Source organism: Sapajus apella, unplaced genomic scaffold, assembly GCF_009761245.1.
Source record: "Sapajus apella isolate SASKATOON/1434 unplaced genomic scaffold, GSC_monkey_1.0 scaffold48, whole genome shotgun sequence".
NCBI lineage: Eukaryota > Metazoa > Chordata > Mammalia > Primates > Cebidae > Sapajus > Sapajus apella.
The window spans coordinates 11,347,533-11,369,352 of NW_022436988.1; the positions used below are offsets into that span (position 1 = coordinate 11,347,533).

Here is a 21,820-nt window from a genome sequence, read left to right on the forward strand (position 1 = left end):
GATTAGAGTATCTGGATCCTTCAGTATCTTCATTTAAGTTCTGTTATTAACACCAACAGGGAGCAGAAGCAGAAACACATCATATGAAAGCAGGGTTTCTCAAACATTTTGGCCCCCAAACCCCCTTACTCTCTGAAAAACCACTGTGACCAAAGGGCTTTTTGTTTATTGGGATGCTGCCTAGTATAATATGTATTACATTAGAAATTGAAAGTGAGTAATTTAAAAAAATTATTAATACACTTACAGCAGAAAGAATAAATATTTACATGTAAAACTAAGTAACTTTTTTTAAATGAAAAACGACTACATTTTTTAAAAAATGAGAGAGAGAAGATGGCATTGTTTTCCACTTTAATATCTGGTTTTAAAGAAGAGACAGAGTCTTGCTCTGTCACCAGGTGAGAGGACAGCAGCACGATCTTGGCTCACTGCAACCGCCGCCTCCCAGGTTCAAGCAATTCTCCTGCCTCAGCCTCCCGAGTAGCTGGGAGTACAGGTGCACGCCACCACATCTAGCTAATTTTTCTATTTTTAGTAGAGATGGGTTTTCACCATGTTGGCCAGGATGGTCTTGATCTCTTGACTTTGTAATCCTCCTGCCCCAGCCTCCCAAAGTGCTGGGATTACAGGCGGGAGCCTCTGCACCCGGCCAAAAGGTAGTATCTTTAAAGTTTAGTTGCAATGTGGAGTGTGAAATAGTATCAGGGGGGGTTTTGTACTCAGTTACATTAAAAATCTATCAAATGGTTTTAGCCCTGCATGATTTTAGAACATTCTGCATCAGTTATTTGAAGAGTAATAGTTCACTAAGTCATATGTATCTTCTAGAGTGTGGATAGACTTCATTATATTAAACAAACACCTCTGTTACTCTTAGCACCTATCACACCAAAAAAGTCTTGAAATAGCTGGAAACCATGCCTATGATGGTGGAAACAAGCTTTTCAAAATGCTCATTTTTGCTTGAATGCTTATATTTCATCACGGACAACAAATGTTACCAGTTGTTTTCCTTGAAGTGACAGGTTAACTTTGTTCATTTTAGAAAAATTGCCGGCAAAAACCTCAACTATGAATAATCACAATTTGTTCGCTTTTCTTTCACGTAAAAATGATGTTTATATTTAAAAAGTGATTAGTTAAGCTGCCAACTCGGAGAATTGTACAATAGTATTTTCCCCTCTTTAAGTAGTCAGAGTATTTTATAAGTGCCTCTCATTTGATCACATAGATTATTAAAAAACACCTAAGCCAAATCCCTATTTAATAAAATTAATGATTTTTATTACTTCCTTAAAGATCTCTTAAATGAAATTGGCTTTATTTAATGCCACTGACTTGATTCAGACTTAAGGTGCCAGTATTGTTTTTGTGCCATCAGTACAGATGTTAACACAGAGGGGAAAGGCAAAGGCCTCATTTTGATTTCTCAGACAACTCAAAGTGGCTTAGGCACCATGGACCCCAATTTGAGAACTGCTGTTTTAATTTGCAAAGCCATTTCACAAAACCACATTATTTGTTCTTTATATTTGGCCATTTTATAAAAGAGGATGGAGCACTAAGGAGTATTTCAGCACTTAGTGTATGTTAGGCACTTAAAGTGTTTGTGCTCTGAATGGAATAAACTAGACATACCCAAAATCCAGGTCCCCTGATGTATGGTCCTGTGTTCCTTCTAGTAAAGATTTAATTTGTTCTAGATTTGTGTGAACATAGGGAACCAGCATCAGTGTGAAGGAGGAGCATCTAATCCTATAATCTCTGCACTCTGACACAACTCAACCAATTTGTATGGCAGTAAGTGATATTAGTTACCTTGACTTGTTATACTACAAAACTTTGTGGGGGTGATTTCAGTTCACTGGGATTCAATCTGTGTACACTGTGTTCTCAGGAATAACCATGTCTTTACCGGAAGCAGGCCAGTCACCTTCCTATGTGAACTCATGCAGGTCTCCCGAGAAAGGAGCTCTTTTAACTTCAAGTGAAAAAATGTAACTCATCAAAGAAAACAGGAGGGGGGCTGGGCGCGGTGGTTCACGCCTGTAATCCCAGCACTTTGGGAGGCCAAGGCAGGTGGATCATGAGGTCAAGTAATCGAGACCATCCTGACCAATATGGTGAAACCCCATCTCTACTAAAAAATACAAAAATTAGCTGGGCGTGGTAGCGCGCACCTGTAGTCCCAGCTACTTGGGAGGCTGAGGCAGGAGAATCGCTTGAACTGGGGAGGTGGAGGTTGCAGTGAGCTGAGATTGCACCACTGCACTCCAGCCTAGCGCCTGGCAACAGCAAGACTATCAAAAAAAAAAAAAAAAAAAGAAAAGAAAAAAAAAAGAAAGCAGGAGGGAACAACCAACCAGGAGGCGGAATGCCCTTATTCCCAGGAGATGGCTGTTCACATAAAAATGATGCTTGCCAAGCCTTTAGCTGCTTCTGGAGTCCAAGGGCCACAAAATAAATGACCTACTGCTAGTTCAGCCCAATCAGGACTGGAGAAAATTCAGACTGTGGTAGGGCGGATTAGCGTGTCCTTCTTCTGTGAACACATGGAAAACTGAAGGTTCCAGGGAGGTGCTTTTGGCACCTTGAAGGAAAGGCAAATGAACTCGGGGAAAAGCTGATAGTGACTAACAATTCCTACAAAAGACTATTTTTAGAAGCAGATCTGGTGAAACCATACTGGTCAGTCAAGAGAAGGACTGGCCCAATAACCTAATTACCACTCGGTGGGAAAACTGACACCAGCCCTGGAAAATTGCGTCAATATTATGACCTTTAATGGGTACCATTTTAAAAAATACCCATGGCTATCCTAAAAATTTTCCCTTTCTTTATGAGTAAGCACATACTAAGAACCAGTTTCATTTTGGGAAAAAAAAAAAAAAAGATAATAAAGTTCTTCAAATTTCAGGAGAATCCCACCAAAAGTTCTGGTCTTAAAGGTTAATTAAGTAATTAACTAAATGAGTGATTGTGCTCCTCCTCCTGACCCATAGCATGGGCTCAGATGCCGATGAACTTCTCATTAGTTAATTTAGTACCAGGTCAGTGAATCCATCCATATTTTCAGGTCAGAGCTTTCTTAGAAGTGCTTTTTTTTTTTTTTCTTTTTGGTATGCTGCTGCATCTAAATGCTCTAACAATTGGCGCTGCTCTTGACAGATGCCTTTAAATTTCTTTTTAGCTGTGAAAACATGCTACTGAAAAGAGGGAAAAATTGCCAAATGGACTTGCCTCAATTTTAGTGTGTATCTGTGCTCATAGTGCCGGAGCCACAAAGGGAAATTCATCTAATTAAAGGAGATGTAAATCTGGAAAGCACATGGATTGGCAATGAAAATTAATTAATCCGTTTGTTCATTCACTCAACAGTTCTATAATAAATGGCTACTACATCTTACCAACTGTGAGAATAAACTAACATACAAAAACGAGAGACGGCTTCAGCTCTCCAGGAATTTGGGGGCTACAGTCACTCAATAAATGCTTGTTAATTTGATTTGACTAATTCGCTATATCCCATGGATGAAGTCTTTGGTAGGAAAGTACAGATGTCAGAACCAGTATTCTAAGAAGAGTTTTGATTACTAGTATAAGGGCCTAAACCCAATCGCTTAGCTGCAAACAGAGTAATGGAATTATGAAATGTTGCTGAGAAGTATATTATTCAACTGAAATTTCAACTTGGGATCTTCCAACAGTTTGCTTAGGTTCCCTTCATCTTTTGTTCAAAGCCCTTTCGGAAACACAGCTTTCAAGACCTAAGCCTTCCTTCACACAGAGAATGTATAACATTCTTGCCTCCCTCTCTCCGATGGCTGATTAGAAGATACTAGAGCTTCCTAGACATCCTTACACTCCCTTCCAGCTGCTTGTGTAAGGCTGGATCTTACAGCTGTGCATATTGTTTTCCGTTTCAATTCCACACCATCATTCTGATATATTTTTCTTCCACTGACTATCTGCTTCTCCCACCAGCCCCAGAATCCCTTTTGTTGAAGATATGTTTGTCTGGACATGAAGGCAATGTGCATGATTTCAGAGTATATAGTTTGAAGTATAAAGATTCTTTCAGAGTTTTTATCACAGTTCTTATTGTTGTGGTCTGTTTTCACAAGCCAATGTGGCCTTCTAATTCCTCAGCTATCTGCCTGCAATTGCAACAAACTTTGCTATAGGTCTTTGTGAATTGCAGAGGCCCAGCTAGAGATTCAGTTTATACTCCTGTCTGCTTCCTAACAGCACTTCTGAAAATTTAGCAACACAGCAGATTTTTTTCTATGAAATTAAGTACCTCTAGAGCTGACTTTTAAATATTTAATGTCTAAATTTGAAAAGCGTTTTAATTGTACCACAGCTGTTTTATTTTCCTTTACCATTTAAAATGACTCAGATGTTCTCGATTTTGCCTAGTTGTCCTTCCTGATCAAAGTGAAGAGAAGCTATTTCTTAAATCATATTTTTGGGGACTAAGGAAGAGAGGGGAGACCTCTTGTAGGTTACCCAAATTCTCATGATGGTGGCTCAGAGGTTACTGAAACTCAGTTCCCCCATTGCCCCTTTTCCTTATAGAAAAGTGAAAATAGTTTCATTGTTCATGAAAACTATGGGTGATAGTTCTGTTGCCTTTGAGGGAGGCTCACTTGGGCCTGAGACCATAACATGACAAGGCATCCTCAGGCTCTATCTATACAAGTCAAGACTAGTATAGCTTGGTCAGAAACACTTTTCTCTTTATATATTACTTGTTCATTGTTACCCCAGATAATAGTTTAATAGTTTATTAAAGTAAAAGATAAGAGATAAAGATAAGAGATCTTTCCTTCTCCTCACGCTCATCAAAGTTATGGTTTCAGGTTTCTTTTAAAGATCAAGAACATGTAGCGCCAAAAACAATTCTCAGTAGTCCATGAGATTGAAAAGAAAAAAAAAAATCTTACTCTGTAGACCTGACATTCCAGCAAAAGGAGGTTAGCAATAAATATGTAATCAAGTAAATATTAAAATAATTTCAGATGACAATGTTTAGGAGAAAATAAAGCAAGATAATGGAGTTGAAAGTAAGTAACAAGGTATTTTGATCAGAGTTAGTGAAAAATGTTAGCTAGAAAGAGAAGGTGAAGAAGTTTCCTTTGAGCAGTAACATTTGAGCTGGGAGAGCTTTAGATGATGATGAGTGGGTACTAGATGCAGAAAATTTGAAGCGAGCTTTCTAGGAAAAAGGATGGTGAACACAAAGTCTTGAAGCTGGAAGATGAGTGGCAAGAAAGATGAAATGGCTGAAGAATAGTGAAGAGTGGAAAGCTTTTGGGAAAGAGGTGGAAGAATGCAGACTTTCTAGTTCGTAGAATGGATTTGGGATTTTTTGGTAATTGCAATGGAAAACCATTGGTTCTTGAAGTACATATGAAATCCTGTGAAATTTCTTTCTATACAGTCTTCAATTTCTAATTAACTGAATATCAGAAATGACTCCAGTTCAGTAATAGATCTGCTAGGTATGCTGTTTCTTCTTGGTTCTCAGTGTCTAGCTGAGGTTCCTGGAAGCCACTGGGCAACTCTAGGATCCCAATCTGCAATCCACAGACTCCATTTTAAATTTTACATAAGCAACTCTAGGATCCCAATCTGCAATCCACAGACTCCATTTTAAATTTTACGTAAACCCATTTCAAGTAGCAGAACTTTTAGCATGCATTCAAGCTTTCCGTAGCAGTTACTGTGAGCCCATCTTTAAGCTTGCCATAGCAGGTACTGTGAGCTTACCTGTTTGTTTCCCATTTCCATTAGCATGAAAAAACGTTTAGTAAATATTTCTTATTTTAGAGAGTTGAAGATGAAGTCCAGTAATGTCTGGTTGTTGCAAAGTTAGTAGACTGTTCTCCTTAAAATACATCATGAGGGGAGGGAGTTAGAGAACCTCCTCCTCCTCTTTCTTTATTTTTTGTTTTTGGTAATGAGATGGTATCCTATCTCTGCATATCAGTGGCACATGGATTTGATAAAACATTGCTTTATTAACAGTCATGGACATTGCATTTCCTATCTAGAACTCTTCACATGGGAAATTATGGTGCCCTTACTTAGGTTCTCCTGTTTACCGTAATTACTGAACATTTATTGAGTGCTGAATTCTATGCAGGACACTGTGCTGGGCATTGGGCCAGAAAAGAACAGATCACATTCATCTGCAATAGCATTACATTTCTAAAATGTAGTTGTGATGTCAAGAATGCAAGGAGAACATGAGCTTGCCTTCTCTCAGCCTTCGATTCACTTACCTGTTACTGAGCAAGTGGGTAGGAAATGAGAAAGCATCTTCTTAGCTTTCTTCCACAATCCTCTACCAAGCTCCATTTCCCTACAAGCCAACTCTCAGAAAACATGGATTACCAAAATATCACTTCTGTTTGGTTTGTGTTGTTTTAGTATTACCTGAGTTCTGCCTTTGTACTCATAAAATTCGCTTTGATAGGAGGTTGGCACCCTATCCTTGGGTATCACAAGGTCCACCATCAAAACCAGTGTTTAGAATTTGTAGTTCACGTCTGTTGCTAAATCTGATAAGATCTTCAACACAAGCCTTCTTAAAAATGTGTTGAGCTTACTTTAAGGTTTTTCCACTATGTATCTGCCCTTACCGGGTATTTTCTCTGTCAATTTGATTCTAACATCCCATGTTAAAAAATTCAGTGTCGTTTATATTTACCACTGTGATTGTGAAATGATAGAGCCCATATACTTCCTTAGATGCAATTATAAATTCTTTCGTGAAAGACTAAAGCAAACAAACAAAAACTTATATTTTGTATGACACTGAACCGGTGGTTCTCAGCTTCCAGTGATTTTTGCCTGGAGGGGATGTTTCACAATAGAGACATTTTTGGTTACCACAGCTTGGGATGGGAGTAAGAGACACACCACTGGCCATGAGTGAGTAGAGACCAGGCTGGATACTAAACATCTGTAAGTGCAAGGGCAACCCTTTGCAACGCAGGATTACTTGCCTCAATGTTATTAGTGCGGAGGCTGAGAAACCCTGTGTTAAACTCATCCCTAGGAATCTCACAGCCAATTTGTTTTTTACTTTTTAATAGTTATAAGGCTTTAGTACAGAATATATATTTGTCATTGTGCTGAGATACTAAAGTTGTATTAAGCGATTTGTTAAACATTTGATAAAGATTTCAAATACAATACTCTTTTGTGCTTATGTCACATCAAGTGTTCCTGGTTGCATTTCCAATAATATAATCTTGCTAGACTATAAAAATCATGTGTTTACTTCAAGACTGCTAAAACATCCATTGCCAAGTTAATAAAGCAGGCTACTCTAAACATGTTTCGAAGACTTAAAGAAGCTATTGATTTTCTTATGAAAACTAGTCAAACTTTCATATTCACTGTATATACAGATTGCCACGTTTCCATCAATCATTTTGCATGAGAAAGGCACCTTTATTGTTGAGAGTAAGAATCAGATCAAATAGCGAGAGTTACAGGATGAACTGCAAAACTTTACAATGTCTAAATTTAAATATTTTTCTAGTTTTATTTGCCATTTGAAGACAAAACAAAACAAAACAAGAAATTCTTACAACTTTGGTTTATCTCATGGTCATTTGTAATTGCTATTATGAGAAAAAAAAGGAGGGTAAGAAAAGAGTTACCAGCTTTAAAGAATTTTACTTGCTATGGTTAATTACATTGTTTTCTATTGCTTCTTAATAAATTTGGGGCATTAAATACCAGAATGATTAGACAGCATAATGTTTATTACATGAATGAGTTTGAGGGTTGGCTTTTCAGAAAGGTTGGGTTACTTTAAAGGGAATAATTTTCTTTATATGTAGCCCAACAAAAACCAAGGAGACCAAGACCAGGATGCAAACTGTTTTAGTTTTGTTTTGTTTTTGAAACAAAGTCTCACTCTTGTTGCCCAGGCTGGAGTGCAATGTTATGATCTCAGCTCACTGCAGCCTCTGCCTCCTGGGTTCCAGCAATTCTCCTGCCTCAGCCTCCCGAGTAGCTGGGATTACAGGCACCCACCACTATGCCCAGCTAGTTTTTTTGTATTTTTAGTTGAGGTAGGGGTTCACCATGTTGGCCAGGCTGGTCTTGAACTCCTGACCTCAAGTAATTCACCTGCCTCAGCCTCCCAAAGTGCTGGGATTATAGGTGTGAGCCGTTGTTCCTGGCCAGGGTGCAAACATTTTGAGAAATGACCAGAAAGCGTGATTTTGTTGATAATTTCTACCTTATAGCACCTTATGACTTACATCCTATAAACACCTATTCTAGTCTGTATTTTTTCAGACCATTTCTAGGTCAACAGAAATAGAGCATGATGATACAGAAATGGTGGCATTCATGACTTGATATTTACAACAAGCCATTTTCCCTGAGGCTGCTTCCAGCCTCCTCTGTGGATCTGTGTTCCAATAATTCTCCTTTCCTGAATGTATTGTTTGTGCTTGCTGGACTGGTTTGAAGCATAAAGGTTAACATCCTGCCTGTGGATGTAGAAAGACGTCCACACCGCTACTTAGAGGTTGTTAATCACTCCGGTTGTTATTTTTACGTTAAGAATATACTCTATCTCAGAAACTTGAACCTGCACATAGGAAGCGGGCAACTACTGTTTGTGGACTGGACTCTGTGTCATTGTATTTCATGCAGTCAGGCCTGTTTCATGGCTGTGATGAAACTATACGATCAGCTCTTTAAACTCTACTGTGTGGTCAATTTCTATACACCACCTAGGTTTGTGTAACAAATCTTTAACAAATTGGTTATCTGAATCGATTAAGCTCACCTCTAGTCATAAGATGTGTATACATTACAGCAGAAACAATAGCTTGATCCTGTTTCCTCAATAATGGGTGCTAAAGAACATTTTTATAAATCTTGGTATTAATTTTGTTAGGTTGTTTCTTTTTTATTTCAATCATTTTCATTCAAAGAGGTAAATACATATTTTCAGCAAGATGTTGTCTCAAATCAATGTCTTACTATTTGGATACTAAAATTTATTTCAACCTAACTTGTTTTACTAAGTTTTATCAACTACCCAGGAGGCAGGGGTGTTGAAGTTGACTAGCAACTCTCAGTGCTTGGTCAGATATTCTTTGCAAATATGATATATGCATATTCTTTTCAAAACTATTATTTTTTTAATTTTACGCTAAGTTCTGGGATACATGTGTAGAATGTGCAGGTTTATTACGTAGGTATTCGTGTGCCATGGTGGTTTGCTGCACCTATCAACCCATCATCTAGGTTTTAAGCCCCATATGCATTAGGTATTTGTCCTAATTATCTCCCTCCCCTCGTCCCCCACCCCCTGACAGGGGAACATTACCTGGTGTGTGATGTTCCCCTCCCTGTGTCCATGTGTTCTCATTGTTCGACTCCCACTTATGAGTGAGAACATGCGGTGTTTGGTTTTCTGTTCCTATGTTAGTTTGCTGCGAATGATGGCTTATTTCCACTGTTTCTGGGAGAAGAGATGCCTTCCCCCTCTTTCTTCAGGCCCAATTCTTTAACTAATCCCCATTAATACTGACTGTTGCCTTGAACCTCATATACAATCAAGCACCTAGTAGGAAATAATTAATATTGAATTTTTGTATTCTATTCCAAGGAGAGGAATAAATTAAATAAACTGACTAAATAAGTAGAAGAAAGGGAGAGCTTGCTGACAAATGGTGACATTACGGTTAAATTATTATCACTAGAATTATTAGATGCTTTTCTTAGTAAAATAGAAATGTATAACTTAAAAAGCTATTGCAAATTTGCAGATATAAATAAAATCTGGGCAAATGATAATTGATCTTCTATAAAAATGTAAGCAGAAAATATATGACATGACATCTTGAGCCCAGAGTACAGACCTACACCTCTTTCTCAGTGCCAGTCATGTCTAGAGTCACTCAAAAACAAGACAGCTACTCTGAGATACCGAGTTGCTGACACAGACTTGCAGACCATGCATTAGTATTGGAGGTGGTTAAAATATTTGTAACTGAGAAACTGAAAATTGAAAAAAATTGAAAAACTAAAACAGTATTTCTGAATTTTCCTGGAAGGTTACCACTCCTGGTAAGGAAAGATTCAAATGTATGAAAAAAGGAAAGTACTGGAAGAAATTCATCCTGTATTATTGTGTGTGTGTGTGTGTGTGTGTGTGTGTGGCGAGTGGATATTGTGCATTTGGAGGATGATTTAACTATCTCCTTCTATGACACTAAAATCTTGAATTTAAACATAATTGGGCTTATTAAAAAAATAATGTGAAATACTTGAAATTTTTTTTACTATTGTTTAAGGAAAAGGTACTCTCCAATACAAAATAGTAAGGAACGTTTGATGAAGTGTATTAAATGCCACTGAAGATTCAGAGTTTTCCATTAGTGATGGGGTTTGTGGGCATTTTGATTGTGGACGGAACCTTCAAGAAGGCACCCTGTGGTCTACAGAAAGAGTAATAATAAGCTATCTGTGCTCTTAGAATATATGATCCTTAAAGGGAGACATGTCATTATAATGGTATCACTGAGCAGTGATAGAAAGAATGGAGCAGAAAGCATCACAAGCCTTTGAGAAGAGTGACCATACCACAGGAAAATTTTCTGCCACCTGCTTGGGGCCTAGGGTATGGTCTGGAAGCTTGATGTTGTATACTGCTCTTTCAAATGGTAGCTCTTTTTTATTTTAAGTTTTTTATTTTTGAGATGGAGTTTCGCTCCGTTGCCCCTACACCCCCGGGCTGGAGTGCAATGGCATGATCACTGCTCACTGCAACCTCCACCTTCCATGTTCAAGCGATTCTCTTGCCTCAGCCTCCCGAGTAGCTAGGATTACAGGCAGACACCACCACGCCAGCTAATTTTCGTATTTTTTTTTTTAGTAGAAATGCAGTTTCACTATGTTGGCCAGGCTGGTCTCGAACTCCTAACCTCAGGTGATCCACCCACCTTCGGCCTTGCAAAGTGCTGGGATGACAGGCGTGAGCCACTGCACCTGGCCCAAATGCCAGCTCTTAAAGTACAACAACTCATTTGTTGTCCACTTTGGACTGTGTGTAACCTGTCTCAGAAGGAGAATTTTGAGAAAGAGTCAGCGAAAAGAAAGATTGGGGGTAATGATGGGTGTTAAAAAAAAATGATCAGCCCAGTTTGTTCTGTAGCTTACAAAAATACGCAAGAACAAACATGAACAGCAGACACATATTAACTGCATTTCTCAAGTCCTTTATAGGATGGAGGCCTCGAGAGCACATTTTACCATCTACTTAAAAATAATACAAGTTTGGCAAAACAAACTCAGATATAAAATTTAAGAATGAGATTTTCTGGAGCATAAAATTACAATTTTTTTTTTGCTAGTAAAAGGATAAAATAAATGTCTATTCCAGCTAATTATTCTCCAACTTGTAATTCTTGTTGTTGTTTGGCATGTAATAAATCGAACTCATTTTATTGTAATGAGCTATAAAACAGTCCCTATATAATATTATAAATCCTGCAAAGAATTGAGCATCTGCACATTTTTTTTTTGGCAATGTTCATTTAAACTCAAAATTTCTGTAGGCAGTGATCACAAATTAAATAAATTGGAAAAATGAAAACCGTTCTGTTCAACGCCAGTTTTCCCTTGGGATTTAAGCAGTTGTTAACGTATGGATTTCCAGGTGACAATGAAAAATATAAGGACTTTGGGAAATAGAAGAACATATTCCTGAGGCTAGAAAATTATTACTGGGAAGACTGGAACAGGGAAATTAACTGCGAAACAGGTGATGAGATTATGACACCAATCCATCAGAATAACCTTTTGCCAAATTCTTTCCAGTGCTGTATTTGATCAGATCAGATTGTCAGGGCCCTGTATAGTGAGTAAGTCTTCCCAGTGTGCCCAGGAAAACAGTTTTTCTGGAAGTGAAATGCCTTAGAAGAACACCTGCTTTTTGGACCCAGAGTATCTCTTGACTAAGATATGTAAAATGCACTCACCACTTTTAAGATACTAGAATTCCTCTCCTACCTGGAACTAGCAATTTTGGTGTAATATAGTCCAGAAAGAGTTTCTTTGCTTTCCAGATATTTATATCTTCAAAAGACTCTCTACTCTTCTCAGCTCAAGTCAATGTTTTGACCAGGACCTTTGAAAGTATTCTTCATAAGTCAATCTCTGGCTTACGCTGAAGTGGAATAGTGTTACAGGTTATCTAGTGATTTCAACTGACAAAGGGGCTTTTGTATGCAATGGATGAAATGGATATTCTCACACGTTTCAAAGCCTCTTCTTGCTTTGATATAGCAGTACTCTTGGGAAGGGGCAGAGACTGGCAAAGATAATCCCCAGGATAATCATTTTTATTTCAGGTGTTGCATACAATGTTTATTATGTAAGCGTATTATATTTGCTTGAAACAAAACCTACTGTCAAGAACCTGGACAACCCCCAGCTCCATGCATCTCACCTGGAAGGGCACACTCGGGGAGGTTATGGAAGGCAAAGTACAACGTGCTGTTCCTAAGTCAGCTCGCTGTTGAGATATCCGTGCAATCTGGGGTTACAGCATGATCCACCGTGTACCAATTATGCCATTAGTATGCTTCATTTACTATATACACACATCAGAACCAGAGTTTTTCTCAAGGGCAAAACCCAAATCAGGCCGCCAAAGCCACAAATCACGTATGCCTTGCACTAAACACCCACAGTAAAACACTACAGCATACACACATGTGCCTGTGGATGTGTATTTATACTGCAAAAGCTAAAACAATGATATGGATTGAAAACAGAAGAAGACCAAGGCAGCAAGCAAGACCCTATATAGTCATCTTCTGGGGTGGAAAGTTGGAGAGACACAATTAGAAGCCAGCCATGCAGTCTCACCCATTCACCTAGGAACCATTAACAAAACTTGAAAGGAATTGATATTATGTTCTCAAGATGTTAGCTTTGAGCGGAGGTCTTTTTTTCTGGACTATTTCTCTCTCTCTCTCTCTCTGTCTGTCTGTCTCTTTTGGGAGAGTCTCACTCTCTCACACAGGCTGGAGTGCAGTAATTTTGGCTTACTGCAACCTCCGTCTCTCAGATTCAAGTGATTCTCCTCCCTCAGCCTCCCTAGCAGCTGGGATTACAGGTGTGTGCCACCGCACCCTGCTAATTTTTTTTATTTTCAATAAAGACATGGTTTTACCACGTTGGCCAGGCTGGTCTCGAACTCCTGACCTCAAGTCATCCACCCACCTCAGCCTCCCAAAGTGCTGGGAATACAGGCTTGATCTGCACCCGGCCTAACTCTCTTCTTTTTATCAGTGCCTTTGAATACTCCACTCACCCTTTTACTAATAAGTCATCAAGTTTTTCATTTGTGTTAGATTTTAAATGATTGAAATTGTAAAGCTATGATGATAACATGAAGTTATATTCCTCATACAGATGAAAACCTGCAAAAAAAGGAGAGAGTTTGCTAACATGAAATTTCAAGCTTCAGTTTGTAGATGAGGCAAGATTTATTTGGTCATGGGGACCTCCAGCATTTGCAGGCAAATTCCTGAGTCAATGCCTAATCCATAAACTTCACATTCTGAGGGTAAAGGTGCTACATTTGAGGAAGCTGTGCTGAAGTTCCTCAGTTTCCCTTTTGTTAATTCAGATGTCCATTGTTCTCTATTGAGTGAAGAAGGTGACAATAGGTGTGGAGTACAGTTATTTTTAAGATAATTGGCTGTGTCTCTAAGACAAATTTAGTTCTGTAAAAGGAAATTAGATTGCAAGAGGACATGTGTAGGTTATTGAATCTCTTTTATCTTTCCAATCTATATTGCCCTACGTGATCATGATTTTATGAGTGAGTACTCTGGAATCAAATAAGAAAATTGCCAAGATACAAAATATATGTTGCTCAAAAAAATTAAAAATGGCACAAAAATTTAAAAAATGGTATTACTGAAATATAGGAAGCTCTACAATTTTCCAGTTCTGAGTCATTGACTGACACTATTCAAATTGACTAAGTGAAATTTGTGTGTGTGTGTTTGTGTGTTTCCCTACCAGCAACTACTCTGACTTGCATCTGAAATCTTTCCTTACGTGCATTACATATATATGTCTATAATCAATAAATGACATCTAAAATGTTAGAATAGTTAGAATCAGATATGGCAATGTAGAATTATGTGATATGCCTCTTTGTAATAAAGCTGTGCTTTATTACAGGTTTTAGAATATTGTAACACAAAATTGTGTGTCCTTCTTAAGAGCAGCTGGTGTTTATTGACTGCTTACTGTATGATAGGCATTGTTCTAAGTGCTTCATATGGATGATCTCATTTCACCCTTAAAGCAACCACATGGAGATGTGCAAATATCTCCTATTTTATAAATGAGAAAACTAAGGCTTAGAGAGGGCATTTCCTCAGTTTCGTGTTGTATCAGTTTTCGTAAGTATAAATATTCTATGAGCAACATCTATGTTTCTATTCGATGTCTGAGTAAAAAAATTAAAGTTGTAATTTTAATCTATATAAAGTGGTAATATAAACATTTAATTTATTCTAGCAAATTAGGACACTCTATATTCAAATTAAAAATTTGTAGTTACTAAATAGGGATACATTTTTTAGCATTCTCTTTTTTTGTAGGAAATGAGATAAAACACTCTTCTTATAAATAAAATATCAGATTTTAAAATTACTATTCTAGTTGACCTAGAAATATAGAGGTCAGCTTTTGATAACTGAAGAATGGAGGTCAATTTAATGTTTATGTCTAATTGGAAAATTGTGCAAACAGAAGAAGACATACACATAGTAGGCACTTTATAGGTATCAGGTTGTAAGGCTAATCAGCTGAAAATTGGGTCTAAATTATTTGCAGTTGAATTTTGAGCCACTTGAGTCTGGCTATTATTTGGAACAGATTAACTTTCCAACAGTATACATGCCCCTGGTCTCTAGCTGAGAATGTAAGAGGAAGAGGGTTATTGCACCCTCTAGGGGTTGTTTGTAGAAAAACCTCCCAAGGTACAACTACCCCAAACAGAAAAAGTAATGCTCATTCCTAGCTCAGCAGATAGGAAAGGAGGGAAGGCATTGAGAGAAGCCACAGAGTCCTCCCGCCTCTGATGTGCGCCTTCTCTGGCTCACACTTGGAACTGTTTCATCAGATGTCTTACAGGGACTCTAACTCTATCGAATCCTACATTAATTTATTATTTAAAGGAAAAGTTTATAGCACACTGTTAATTTTTAACTGCGAGCTGTTTCTCTACCCTTTCCATTCCAAACTAGCTGTTTATGGTGGCTGAATTTTTACCTTGGTTGCCAGGATTCATAGAGTGGCCTCCCCTGATCTGTTCCTGAAGACTACGCAATGTCTGTAGCAGCTCCTCAAGTTAATATCACAGGCTTCCCTGTAAAGCGCTTGACTTACTGAGAATCAGGCTATCTTTTGAAGATAAACCAATTTTTAGGGAGAGAGAAAAGGTAGGATGTGCTGATGATTGCATCAACATCAATCAGCAAAGAGTGATTAGTTGCTGAAAGTGAAGCATAGAGCCAAGTACCGAGAATAAAACATGTATTTAGGCAAAAAAAACCCACAATGGCTTTTGCACCCACCTAATATAAGGGAGGTAATACGAACTGCACAGGCTACATGTCAGGCTGTACACTATGGAAATTATATTTAATGCCTTATGTAGTTAGCCACTATACCACCTAAGACAGTTTTTATTCCAAATTTTTGGAGAACATGAAAGCAATTCTGAAACGACACATGTTCAGAATCACATGGTCAGTAAACAGTAGAGAAAACATTTGATCGTTGATTTTTCAAACTTTTCTTATGCTGTTACTAACTACTATAACCTCTGTCTTCCGAGAAGATATAACAATTTTTAATAGTTGAAGAGAACAAAATCATAGAAGAGAAAAGAGCATGATGTATGTAGTCAATAACGCCATTTAATTAAAATATAACAAATTTGTGACACGGTAAAATAGAGCAGGAAATGGGAGCTCACTATGTGCTAGGGGTGGGTGGGTGGGAGGGTCAGAGAAGGTTTCCAGGACAAGAGAATCAGAATTAACATTTATGATGGCTGGAAAAATTAAATAGAATAGAGCAAGTAAAACTATTTCAGAAAGAAGAGGAAATGAAATAACATGAGCTGACTGGCCGTTGTGGCTCATGCCTGTAATCCCACACTTTGGGAGGCCAAGGTGAGTGGATCACCTGAGGTCAAGAGTTTGAGACCAGCCTGGCCAATATTGGAAAACCCCATCTCCACTAAAAATACAAAAATTAGCCTGGCATGGTGGTGCACACCTGTAGTCCCAGCTACTCGGGAGGCTGAGACATGAGAATGGCTTGAACTCGATAGGCAGAGGTTGCAATGAGTGGAGATCATGCCACTGCACTTCAGCTCTGAGCTCCAGAGCAAGACTCTATGTCAAAAATAATAATAATAATAAATAACATGATCTATCTCATGAATTATCATTTTAATATAACAGATTAATTAATCAGACTGCTGTTCTACTTCTATGCTGTAAAGTAATTTGAAATCTGATTAGAGGGAAAGGGTCAGATGAGACGAAAAAGTAGCAAGAAAAGAATTTTTCAGCTTAAGTAACATTGAAAGACAGCAGCCCAGACAAGGTGCTACAGTTTAAAAATTCTGCCTAGTTAAATAAATTCATGGGGATTCTGGAGAAATGGAAAAAATTAAATGTTAGAAGAAAGAGTAACTAAAGCACAAAAATATTTTTGAGTGGGCTTCAGTCAAATTCGGTTCATTTCCTGATTTTACTTAGAAATAGGTTTTCTTGAATGTATAATGTAATATTCGTCCTCATAATAATTTTTTTTGCCTCCCTGGAATAATAAAACATTTCTAAATTAGGGAACAATATTTGACAAGGTGCAGGAGGCGTGGTGTGTTATGATGACACACACAACAGGAGGAAGACCCCAGAGTAGTTATGTGCATTAATGAAAGATGTTACATTGGGCTGGTTTAGACCCTGTCAAGGTCAGCCCACATGTGTGCATGGTTTAAAGGGAGCTACAGATATAGCTCAAAGTTAACCTCCTTCCAATGAGAAAAAAAGTAGGAAAGCTCACTTGAACCTTCCTGTCAAATTGTAGCTGTCTATGCCTACATGTAAAACTGATGTTGTCAGTTGCTGGAGGCAAACTGCTTATGATAGTCTTGGGAAAAAAGTCTAAGAATGGTGCTTCATGTATAGCAGTATAAACTTTCAAATTGTTTCATCCTTAGAAAAAGGGGGAAAAGCGCTTGGTTTAATATCTCTGTAAGTACACAGGCAAAACTCCTCACTCTAGATGAAGCAATTTCTACTTTCCTTATAGGAAGAAGAAAGCATTCATTCCGCCCATGTGACATTAAAGAAAACATAAAGATGAGGCTGATTCTGCAGCATTGTCTAAGATAGGGACACAATTCTCCAGAGAAGTTGCTTTGACTTTGGAATTCACATATGTCCAGATATTTGAAATCTTATATAATTAAATCATCTCTCTCCCCTTTGTAAAATCAATTTTTTCCTTTCTCAGTCTTGGGTCCTTGAGTCATTTGGATAATGTGCTGAATTTCTTTCCTTTGTATTGACCATATTGACATGGCCTCGGAGGAAAGTCGAATTTCAGCCTGAGAACATGTGTAAGAATTCACTTTCAACATCTTGATGAGAGCCAGAGGTCTGCCTTACAGTAACAAAGACAAATGCAGAAGGAAATTCAGGCTGACAAATACCAGTCCCACCTGTGTTGGCTAATAAGCAAGACTGTAGCCTAGCCAGCAATCCTCCTGTCATTTCTCTGTATCCAATCAGCTGCCTGGGAATTATACCAATAAAAAGAATACAGTGTGTCATTTATCAGGCAGCCAATTAAAGGCACTCTACAGCACTAGGATAGCTAGAAGCTAATTCTCACACAGGAGGCAAAATGGGCCAAGCCAGTGTGGGCCTTAAGGGAATTTAAGAAAGTGAGTTGTGGCTGATTCATAGGGGGACCAGATCTACAACATATGAGAAAGAGTTGGTAATATGTCAATATGCCTCCTCTACTAGAATTTACTGAGGACACCAGGGTGTGAAAAGAAGGCAAACTAACTTCGCTGACCTTATCAAAATGGGACAGTTAACTTTTGTAGCTATGAGACAATTATTTCATGGAGTATTTCCACTGATTTCTATGGCCTGATTAGTGTTAGAAGCCTTGAAAATATAAAATAAACATAAGTAAATAAAATGAAGTAAAGATAAAAATTCTGTAAGTTTATTGGGCAGTTTAACCTGCTCTTTAACTGAGGTAGTCAGCAGAAAAACAGAGCTGACAAGGACCTTCATAGCCTCATTTTTGGAGAATAAAAGCAATTCTATGTTCTCAAAACACACAACACATGTTTCTACCTTCATAATCACCTTATTGATGAAAGTGGTAAAGAATTTTTTAAATCCAGAAGGATATAAACGCTTTCTAGTTCCACTGTAACCAGTTAGCTAATCCAAACATGAATTCAGTACCTACATGTGTCAGAAAAAAACATGTAAATATATTTCATGGGTTCTACCATGTACTTAATTTTTACATTTTAACATCTGTAAAAATGGAATAAGTCTAACCATTCATGTGGTTATAAAACATTGTGCAATAAATTAATTGTTGGCCTTAAAAAAAAAAAAGTTTTAGTCCTAAATTAATTAAGGGTATGTTTTAACAAATCAGTGGCATCTGAGATTGAATGAAATTTGGAAATGGGTTTTAAGCAAATTGAGTGAAAAATTTTATCCACCCTCCACAAAACCCCAACAAAATCTACCTGTATAAAAAGCAATCCCAGTGTAGCAACTCTACATGCGAATATAAATATGATTCAAATTGAATATGCTGAGTTTGGAAAACCAGTGAAGAAGCATAGCCTTTGGTACAAGGAATCAGCAGAAACTTCTTGAAAGAGATGAATTTTAAAATGGTTTAAAAAAATCAGATCTTTGGAGCTCTGAATTTATTTTCATGTGATAGTCCTCAAAAGCCAATATAAATAAGAATAACTTAAAGTGAGTTATTCATTTGCCGGGTTTTTTTTTTTTTTTAACTGAAACTAGTCTTAGCACTGAGATAAATTTAGTTAAAATCTTTGCGGCTCATCTAATCTGTCATAGGGTATCTGTTGCCTGAGAATTATTTCAAAATAGAAGACAGCCAAATGTTTTAGGAGGCACTTAGTTTAAATATTCAAAACAACTTTACTCCTTATAAAATAAAATAGTCCAATTAAATCAACACTTTTAGTGGAAGCTATAAGATTTTCCCTTTCTGATTTGTCTTACTAGTGTTCAGTTGAATCATCATGTATTAGATGAACACTTACCATATACACTGGAGTGGATACAAGCTGGGATTTTAATATGAGTTCAAGTTCCAAATACAGTGTTTACTAGCTGTGTGACCTTGGAAACTTGATTAACCTCTCTGAGATCTAGTTTCTGTTTCTTTAAAATGGAGTTAATAACACTTACTGCATCAGGTTTAGTTTCAAGGAACTAAGATTCTATTGTGAAGTGTTTAGAAAAGTACCTGCTGCACAATACACTTTCAATAAATGGAAGTTATAATAATACATTTTATTACATTGAGCCCTTTACTAGAAGACAGCACTAACAACTCTAACTCAGTTGAAGAAGTGGTTTCTCGTTTCTTCTGCCTAGAATACAGTAAAGCCCAAGCATTCTTACTCTGTCCTGAGACAATGTCTAATGTGACTTGGCAAACCACAGGTGGGTTCCAATTTTATTAGCTGTACAGGAAATTTCTGATTGATTTAACCTCCAAAAGACAATACCGTGTAATCAACATGTAACAAATGTCAACTCCTGTTATTGCTGGAACAGGCAAGCCCTCCCGATCTCTGTTCTACTCCGGGCTATACTATGCATCAATGTGGTTTTTTCCTTCCTTTCTTTCTTTTCACTTTCCCATAGCGCCTCGTTGCACTCATTTCCCTTTGAGTGATGTTGGGAACAATTTCAGTTTCAGTTCTTCCTGAAAGTCAGTTATTTTGAAACATAAGGAGACATAAAGAGATAAACACTACCTACCAGCTCTGTTTTGTGTGGCGCAGAGCCAGAAATGATGCAACTGGTGTGACGCTTCATTAATAGGGTTTTTTTTTAAGGATTTTTTTCCATTTGCATATCATAGTAATTAAGGGATTGTTTTTTCCCAGAAGCAGTTTGTCTAAAATTCTTAAAAGACAGTATGACAGAAAAAAATGAAAACTCTTCTCATTTAAAATTATTAGATGGTGGAGAACAAGACAATGTGTTATCAAAACATGCTGTGTTTAGAGTTGAGAATCTTGATTGCTAGTCTTGGATCTATTGCTGAAACCCTGAGCTAATCATCTTATCTCTCCAAGCTTCAAATTCATCTTCCAGAAGACCCCCTCAGGTGCCTGTTAGTTTTTATTTTCTGTGACTTTACATCATGGTTGAGAAATGCAGATAATGAATGGAAACATAAGTTACAAATCTTTTTCAGCAAGTTTATCACTGAGAAGTCAAGCAAACCAAGACATGTATTATTGTTATTTCCCTTTAAAGATGCTGCCTCTCACTTTGATAAATTAAACGCGCACACACACACACACACACCCCCCTCATTTTGTGTGTGTGTTGTATTTATAGATTAACTTTCATTCTTTGGTTATGCCATTTATGTTTATTGAGGACTGGGAAAACTTTCAGTAAGGAACTGGAAGAGATACTAATGGTCAAGACAAAGAGAGCTGTTCTCAAAGAATTTACAGTCAAGTAGAGGAAATAGGTGAAATGCGTAAATCACTAGGGTACCAGGAGAAGAAGACATTATAAAATGAGATGAAAAAGTTATGTTCATATCGGGATTGGATTTCAAGGAAGGGGACATGACTTAAGTGGTTTTGGAAAAGGCTCCATGGAGACGGTACCATTTACAAAGGTTCTTGAAGGATAGGAGAATTTGGTCATTAAAAAATGGTGTGAGGTAAACGGCCTATTGAGTTAGCTCTCTATAAGCAAATCATAAGGCCATAAACAAAGAAGCCTAGTTAGGTTTGTAGCTGAGAAATTTTAAAGGAGCAGAGTAGGGGATAAGGTTGAAGGATATGTGATTGTTAGACCATTAAGAGCTGGAATGACAGGACAGAGATTTCAATTGGGTTAGGCAATGGGAAATTAAACATATGTCAGGCAGACACTTGGCAGGTTATTAGCTTGGGTGGCTTAATCTTGCGTACACTTAGGTCTAAGGTCAAATGCTATCTCCTCAGAGAGACCTTCTCTGGCCACTTGATCTAAAACAGCCCTTACACTCCTCAGTCTCTCTCATGTATTACATTGCTCTGTTTCATTCTGTTAATGTATTTATTTTCTGCAAGTACCTTCTAGAATGTGAGTTCTAAGAGCAGATGGGCATCGTCTTCCTTGGCCACTGCTGTTATCCAAGACTTGGTACATAGTAGGTGGTCCACAGATTATTGTCAAATAGATGAATGAATCAACATGTTTCATGAACTTCCTCATGTTACAGCTATCCTCATCCTGAGATATACACTTTTTGTTTTCTTTGCAGCGTCTGGTAAAGGGAAAAAATATTTTTAATAAAACTCGCTACTGCCAGCCCGAATAAGTGGCATCCCCCTCTACTGCGAGGATCTCTCTATTTATAGCAGTGTTTCTTCCAAATGTTGTTGGTGTGTGTTTTTTTCTTTCCAAGTACA

At 37.6% G+C, this 21,820-nt stretch overlaps 1 long non-coding RNA gene across 1 annotated transcript; it reads left to right on the forward strand.

Annotated features, from left to right (window-relative positions):
• The first annotated feature begins 516 nt into the window (after positions 1-516).
• LOC116525844 lies at positions 517-20,855 on the forward strand. The gene is made up of 3 exons (XR_004257849.1): positions 517-659; positions 15,588-15,591; positions 20,845-20,855. It is a non-coding gene; the product is annotated as an uncharacterized LOC116525844 (long non-coding RNA).
• Positions 20,856-21,820: the final 965 nt, after the last annotated feature.